Source organism: Phacochoerus africanus, chromosome 8, assembly GCF_016906955.1.
Source record: "Phacochoerus africanus isolate WHEZ1 chromosome 8, ROS_Pafr_v1, whole genome shotgun sequence".
Taxonomy (NCBI): domain Eukaryota; kingdom Metazoa; phylum Chordata; class Mammalia; order Artiodactyla; family Suidae; genus Phacochoerus; species Phacochoerus africanus.
In genome coordinates this window covers 45,264,129-45,271,689 of record NC_062551.1, presented here as the reverse complement: position 1 = coordinate 45,271,689, position 7,561 = coordinate 45,264,129, and positions in this window count along the sequence as shown.

The window sequence follows — 7,561 nt, the reverse complement described above, 5'->3', positions numbered from 1 at the left end:
GCTAATAATAAGTGGAATTTATGAACCATTGTTATGTCTCACTTGTTTTGTTATTTTCCATGGTTATCTACAACATTATGTATAAGCTATGACACTTGTATAAACATAAATAAATAGACTCTATAGAAAATTAAATAAACTACAGAAACAAGCTAGACACAAAAGGATACATAGTGTATAATTTTACTTATAGAAATTCTAGAAGAGGCAAAGCTAATATAGTTCAATATAGATTAATATAGTTACCACAGGGTGACAGAGCAGATCAGTAGTTGCCTGGGGCCATGAGAAAGAACTGACTGGAAAAAGGCATGAGGGAACTTTTTGGGGTCTTGGAAATGTTCTATATCATGGTTGTGGTGGTAGTTACATGGGTGTATACATCTGTCAAAACTCATTCAACTGTAAACTTAAGACTGGTACATTTTATGGTGCATAAATTATATCTCAATAAAGGTAACTTTAAAAATAGGATCCATAAGAAAGCAGCATAGGGAGATATATTTTTTTTTGGTCTTTTTTTGTCTTTTTTAGGGTTGCACTGGCAGCATATGGAGGTTCCCAGGCTAGGGGGTCTAATCAGTGCTGTAGCTGCCAGCCTGCTCCACAGCCACAGCAATACCAGATCCAAGCCATGTCTGCGACTTACACCACAGCTCATGGCAACGCCAGATCCTTAACCCAATGAGCAAAGCCAGGGATTGAACCTGAAACCTCATGGTTCCTAGTCAGATTCATTTCCACTGTGCCATGACGGGAACTCCCAGAATTCTTATTCTTTGTATTGAAAAGCAGGAAAATATAACTGAGAAAGCTATTTCCACGAAGAACACAGTACACAGATATTTAGGTATAATCTTTCTTTAGACTTCTACTTTATTAATCATATCAAAACTGTCTCATCCAAATGCCTTTCCATATATATGTTTTTTATCAGAATAGAATAAAAATTTTTACACCATGGAACTGGAGTTCACAAATACATTAAGGTCCAAATAATGTCCCCTTAATTTTAAAAAATGATTCCATACCTAAGAGTAGAATTTTTCTAATTGTATATTTTTCCTTTTCAAAGAGGAAACTTACAACATTCTTTTTCCACATTGGCTAAACAAGAAAGGTGAATGTATTGGCTTTTCTAGCTGACAGTCCCACAACATTCTTTTTCCACATTCGCTAAACAAGAAAGGTGAATGTATTGGCTTTTCTAGCTGACAGTCCCAGGGGAGTGTTGGCTTCAAGCACTGCTGGATCCAGAATTGAGCCAAAGCTATGAGGGGTGTATTTCTCTGTATCTCTTGGTTTTTCTTTTCTCTGTGTTGACTTCATTCTCAGGTAGACCCTTCATTTGGGAGACAAAGACAATCACTTGCTATTCCACGCTGGCATTCCACAAGCTCAGTAGCCAGAGTACTTCTTTTGCCAGTAGTTCTAGAAAGTTCTAGGGCTATCTTTCGTCAGCCCAGCTTGAGCCTTACAACCATTTCTGAACCAATCATTATGGCCAGGGAACAAAATATGCAGATAATCCAAGTCCTGGGTTATTCAGCATCACATAAAGCACTTGGGTTCGGCTCTCCAAAGGAACTCCCAGGTTGTGGTTGTGTCTCTTCACATACTTCTTACTTCTCTTTGCCACTGTTTGAATCAGTGTTACAGATATCTACTGCTTCTATCTGCCCCAAATAGAGTCCATCTTAATTATACAGTTATCATTGAATAAGACAAGTTCCTAATTATGCCAAGCCCCTGGATCCAGCTATACCTGAAGTTAAAGGTATAGCTTCTGGACTATAACTTCCCTTTCTCCAGAATCCTAATGGATACTAGCTGGACTCTTAATCTGCTGAGCCACAAAGGGAACTCTGAAGTGACTATCTTAAGAAATTAGAAAATGAGCCGTAGAATAACCCCAAAGAAAATAGAAGGAATAAGAAAATTAAATCAGAATAAATTAGGAGTTCTCTTGTGTTGCAGTGGGTTAAGGATCCAGCATTGTCACTGCAGCAGCTCGGGCTGCTGATATGGTGCAGGTTCACTCCCTAGCCCAGGAACTTCCACATCTGTAGGCATGGAAAAAAAATTCATGTATATCAGAATAAATGAATGAAAAAATGTAAAATAGAGATTCTTGTTTAAAAAGCCAACTCTATGGTCTTGGAAACTAACAAAACATACAAATATGATTACACAGAAAAGAATGTCATTAAGGTTGTGAATGAAAAGGACAATGTAATTGTGAAAAGAAGGACAGAAAGTGAAGTAAGACAAAAAAAAGCTTTCAGTTCTAAAGTTAGTTTGCAAAGTTAAAGCAATCTGGAAGAGTGTGTGTGTGTGTGTGTGTTTGTGTGTGTGTGTATCAGATGGGGAGCCATGAGAGCCTCAACGTGAGGTGTCAGAGCCTAAGCACAGTGGGAGGGCTGCCCAGTGCAGGCTGTGAGAGTCCTGGGATTATGAAAAGGGCCAGTACCCAGGACAGGGGTAGCAGCAACAATGGGAAATGAGTTAAACACAGAGACTGATCAAAGAAACAAATATATTAATAGAGCCAGATTTCTCATTATCAGAGACAGGCTTTGCACATAGACCAGAATGTATCATGAACCAAGGATAATGGTTAATTCATTTGGTGTGCCTGAGGTCTAGAAGAAAAAAAAAGAAAAACAAGACTAAACAAATATAGGGAAAAATCATATGCTCATGGGGCTGTAAGTTAATAACAACTATTTTGCCAAATTGTTTGGCGATATCTACTAATTCTGACTGTATGCATACCCTACAACCTTACAGTTATACTCCAAGGCGTGTACCCAATAGAGACACTTATAAATGTGAACCAAAAGCATGAACTAAAATGTTCACTGCTACCAGAAAATGGAGACAACCCAGCTGTCAATCAAAGGAGAAGGGATAACTAAACTGAATATTCATCCAATGGATACTAATCAACAACAGGGGATGAATCTCACAAACATAATATTGAATCAAAGAAGTCAGACCCTGGAGTTCCCCTCATGGCTCAGAGGAAACGAATCTAACATCCATAAGGACATAGGTTCGATCCCTGGCCTCGCCCAGTGGGTTAAGGATCCGGTGCTGTGGTGAGCTGTGGTGTAGATCGCAGATGTGGCTCGAATCTGGTGTCGCTGCGGCTGTGGCATAGGCCTGCAGCTGTAGCTCCGATTTGACCCCTAGCCTGGGAACCTCCATATGCCGCGGGTGCGGCTCTGGGGGAAAAAAAAAAAAATGTCAGACCCCAAAGAGAACATACTATAGGATTTCATCTCCTTAAAGTTAAGAAAGAGTCAAATCAGATTGGTTATCTTCGGGGGAGAGGGAAATAGGGATTGGAAAGGGGCAAGAAAAGGAGGGTTTCTAAGGGGACAGATAATGTTGTTCCTTGACCTGGGGGTTAGTTACACAGGTGTCATCACTTTTGCCATGCGAATGCCCTTAAAGATGTTTTCAAGTTGTTCAGGAAGCAGACGCATGCCTCTGCATGTCAGGCATGCCTCCTTCCTGGCCTCCAAATTCTGTAGCTCCCTTCAATCAACGCAACCAAAAAAGTTTGCGCAAATTTCCAAAACTCCCACCAGGGGGCGATGTCGCCCTGTTCGAGAAGAACCAATAGACCGGGAGGTTGGTTGGTTCTGGAGCTCAGGGGAAAGGTCTGTGCTGGAGATGAAAACTCGGTGGTGGTGATGGGAGTGTCCTCTGCATGTTACGTGGTCACTGAGTCCCACTATTAAAGGCTGAGTTCAGGGCATCGAGGCAGAGAGGACCGCAGGAGCACAGGGTGGGTAAGAATTTTCCTAAAACTGCCGCTGGAGAATAACTATCAAGGCAGGGAGCGGCAGAAATTGAGGCTGGTGAGATGGGCAAGGATACATCACAAAGGTCATCTTATGGTGTCTGTACTTTATCCTATGGGTGATCGGAGGCTACTGAATAGTAGAAACAACAACGGATAGATAGCACTCCTGAGCTGTACCTGCTGGCCAATCCCTTTTCTAAGTTCCCAGTATATTCTCTCCAGGAACACCAGAATTCTCATCCAGATCACTCTCATCCAGAGTTCACTGACCTTTTTCCTGTTGACATGCAGTCTTCTCTGGGGACGCATCAGTGCCTAGTCCCTTACTTCAGATACGCTTTGTGCTTTGTCTGTTATCCAAGACACTTGGGGCTCTACCAATAAGCAGGTCCTTCGGATCTGGCCAATCGGAGGATCTTATCTTCCAAGCCCAGTGATTGGCGTAGGGGTCATCCGGTGGCCCAGTCAGAACCAATGAGAAGACTCTGACCTTACAACTGCTCTCCCACTTAGAACTCTGCCTCTGAGCTAATATTAAAGCCCTTTCCCCTCCCACCACAAAGTGAGTGAGCTCCCACCGAAGGACCATCTGGGAACTTCATTTAGGAACATTCCAGGACTACTGCTGAGCAGCATCTTGTATTCTCTCTGTTCTGCCAGGAACTCAAGTGTCCCCACCTAGTCTCCCCCCACCCCACACACCGTCATTTTCAGCTTAATGTTCCCCCATTCTAGTTTAGTGTTTCAGGTCGATCAAAAGAAATGCTCTTCTCCTCCCCTTAGTTGTTTCTACCTCCTTGCCATTTTTTTTTTTTTTCTTTTTAGGGCTGCACCTGCGGCATATGGAAGTTCCTGGGCTAGGGGTTGAAATGGAGCTGCAGCTGCCGGCCTATGCCACAGCCACAGCAACACCAGATCTGAGCCACATCTGTGACCTAGACCATAGCTTGTAGCAATGCCAGATCCTTATCCCACTGAGTGAGTCCAGGGATCAAACCCACATCCTCACTATGTCAGGTTCTTAAGCCACTGAGTCACAGTGGGAACTTCTGACCACCCTTTTTATTCAATAAAAATTTGTGGGGCATCCAGCCCATGTTATACTTTGGAGGATGCAGAGGTAAATAATGGATCTGATTATCTTCAATGTTGCATAATTTTGTTTTGATATGTTTAGGCAAAAATTTATTTTTATTTATCTAGTTCAGGATATACTTGCTTCTTAGAACTGTGGATTCATGTTTTTCATCAGTTCTGGAAAATTCTCAGCCATTGTTTCTTCGAAGATTGCCATTCCTCCGTTCTATTTCTTCTTTTGAGATTTCTAATATATATTCAATGTATCTTAACCACTTTTTCATATATCAATCTCTTTGTCTCTTTGTGCTGTGTAATTTCATTTGATAAATCTTTCAGTTCAATAGTTCTGTCTTCAGCTACATCTAATATGCTGTTTTTATTTTTATTTTGGAAATTACCTTTATTATATTTTTAATCCTAAAAGTTTCATCTTTTGTTTTATTTTTCAAATCTACTTTTTCATTCCTGATACTCTCTTTTTGCATGCTTATATTTGTGATTGCAGATTTTATTTCTTTAAACATTTCACAAAGGGCTAGTTTATAGTCTGATTTTGACAATTCCAATATCTGAAATTCTTGCAGGTCTGAATCTTTTGTTTTTTGTGGTGGTATATTGTATTTTCCAAAGATGGTCCTGGAGGGGCTGGAGACCAAGGTCAGTCACATGGGAGGTGGTCAGCCATGCCTATGGGACTGACCCCTGATAAAAAGCCTGGATACCACAGGTCACGTGAGTGTCCCTGGCCCGGGTACTCCATGTTTGTTTTCATGCGTTGTTGCTGGGAGAATTGAGTGCTGTTCACTAGGCTCTGCAGAGAGACAGCAAGAAGAAGCTTGTCCTGGTGTCTCCAGTACTGTGGGCTTCTTCCCTTTGGTATTTTTTTTTATGGCTATACCCTTGGCATATGGAAGTTCCCTGGGCAGGGATTGAATCTGAACCACGGCAGCTGAAAAGATCCTCTAACCCACTGCGCCAGGCCAGGGATCAAACCTGCACCTCTGCAGTGACTTGAGCAGCTGCAGTGGGATTCTTAACTCACTGTGCCACAGCGGGAACTCCCTCCCTTTGCTATATTAAATTTTAAAAATATTTTTATCTATTTATTTTTTGGCCACACTCACGGCATGCAGAAGTTCCCAGGCCAGGAATTGAACCTATGCCACAGCAGCCACCCAAGCCACAGCATTGACAATGCCAAGTCCTTAACTACTGGGCCACCGGGGAACTCCTCTCTTTGCTCTTTTTAATCTGTATCCTTTTACTCTAATAAATCATAACCATGAGGAAAACAGCTTTTCTGAGTTCTGTGTGTCCTTCTAGCAAGTCCATGAACCTGAGGTGGTTTGGGGGATCCCTTAACACAGGGGTGATTAATGGCATATACCAACAGGAGCAGAGGCACCAGTGAGACTGGACATACACAGCACTTAATGACCACAGCCAGTAGGTACGGAGCACATACTGTGTACCAGGCTGTGAGTTCCATGGGCTCCCAGGATCCTCATGACAACTCCATGAAACCGATACTGTGATTAATTTCTTACTTTTATTTTATTGTGAACTGTACATTCAGAAGTATAAATTGTAGATGTATGGCTTTAAAAATACTTATACTTAGCAGTGAACAATGATGAATCATAATTAGAATACAGAAAAAAGACACAGAAGCCCCCATAAGCTTCAACCCAGTTACAACTCCTCCAATTCCTTGAGCTAAACACCTCTCCAACTTTTGTGTGATAAGAATTTCCTTGCTTGTCTTTTCTTTATAGTTTTACCACCCACGTATGTTGCCATTTCATTGTCCATGCTTTCGAGTTTATTGAATAGATTAACACAGCATATTCCGTTTAGTCGTTGTCTGGCTTCTTTTTTTTTTTTTTGGCCACCCCTTGGCATATGGAGTTCCCAGGCCAGGGATCAGATCTGAGTTGCAGTTTCAACCTATGGTGCAGCTGCAAAAACACTGGATCCTTAACCCACTGTGCCAGGTTGATGGTCAAACCTGCATCCCAGAGCTTCAGAGATGCAACCGACCCCATTCCCACCACAGTGAGAACCCTGTGGTTGGTTTCTTTGATGAAATATTATGTATGTGAGATTTATTTGGGTGGTTGTGTGTATCAGTAATTTATTCTTTTCATTGCTGTATAGTACTCCATTGTATGAATATATCACAAAGTCTTCATCCATTCTCCACTCAATGGAAATTTGGGAGGTTCCCATTTGAGGTTATTACAAATAGTGCTGCTGTGAACATTTCTTCCTGTATAGGTTCCCTTATGCTCAAGTTCAAGTTCTCCAGGATATATACTCGGTATGGAACAGATGGGTTAAATGTTACATGCATTTTCACATTTGTTCAATAACACTATATTTGTTCCCATTTTAAGATGAAACAATTGCAACAAAAGAGATTTCCCAAGATCACAAAGCCACACTGTCTTGCTCCCAGAGCCCACTCTTCCTTAACACTCGCTGGTGCGTGATGGACCCCTAATAATCCTGAGCTGTTATGCCGACGGTCATTGGGGGCTATTATTGGGGGTTGCCTTTCCCATACCCATTATTCTGAACTCTGTCCCTATAAGTTAATAATTAACTACCCCCCCAAAGAGCCTGTGATCCTAAAGATTTGCCTTTCCCTGGGTACTGCCTGGTTAA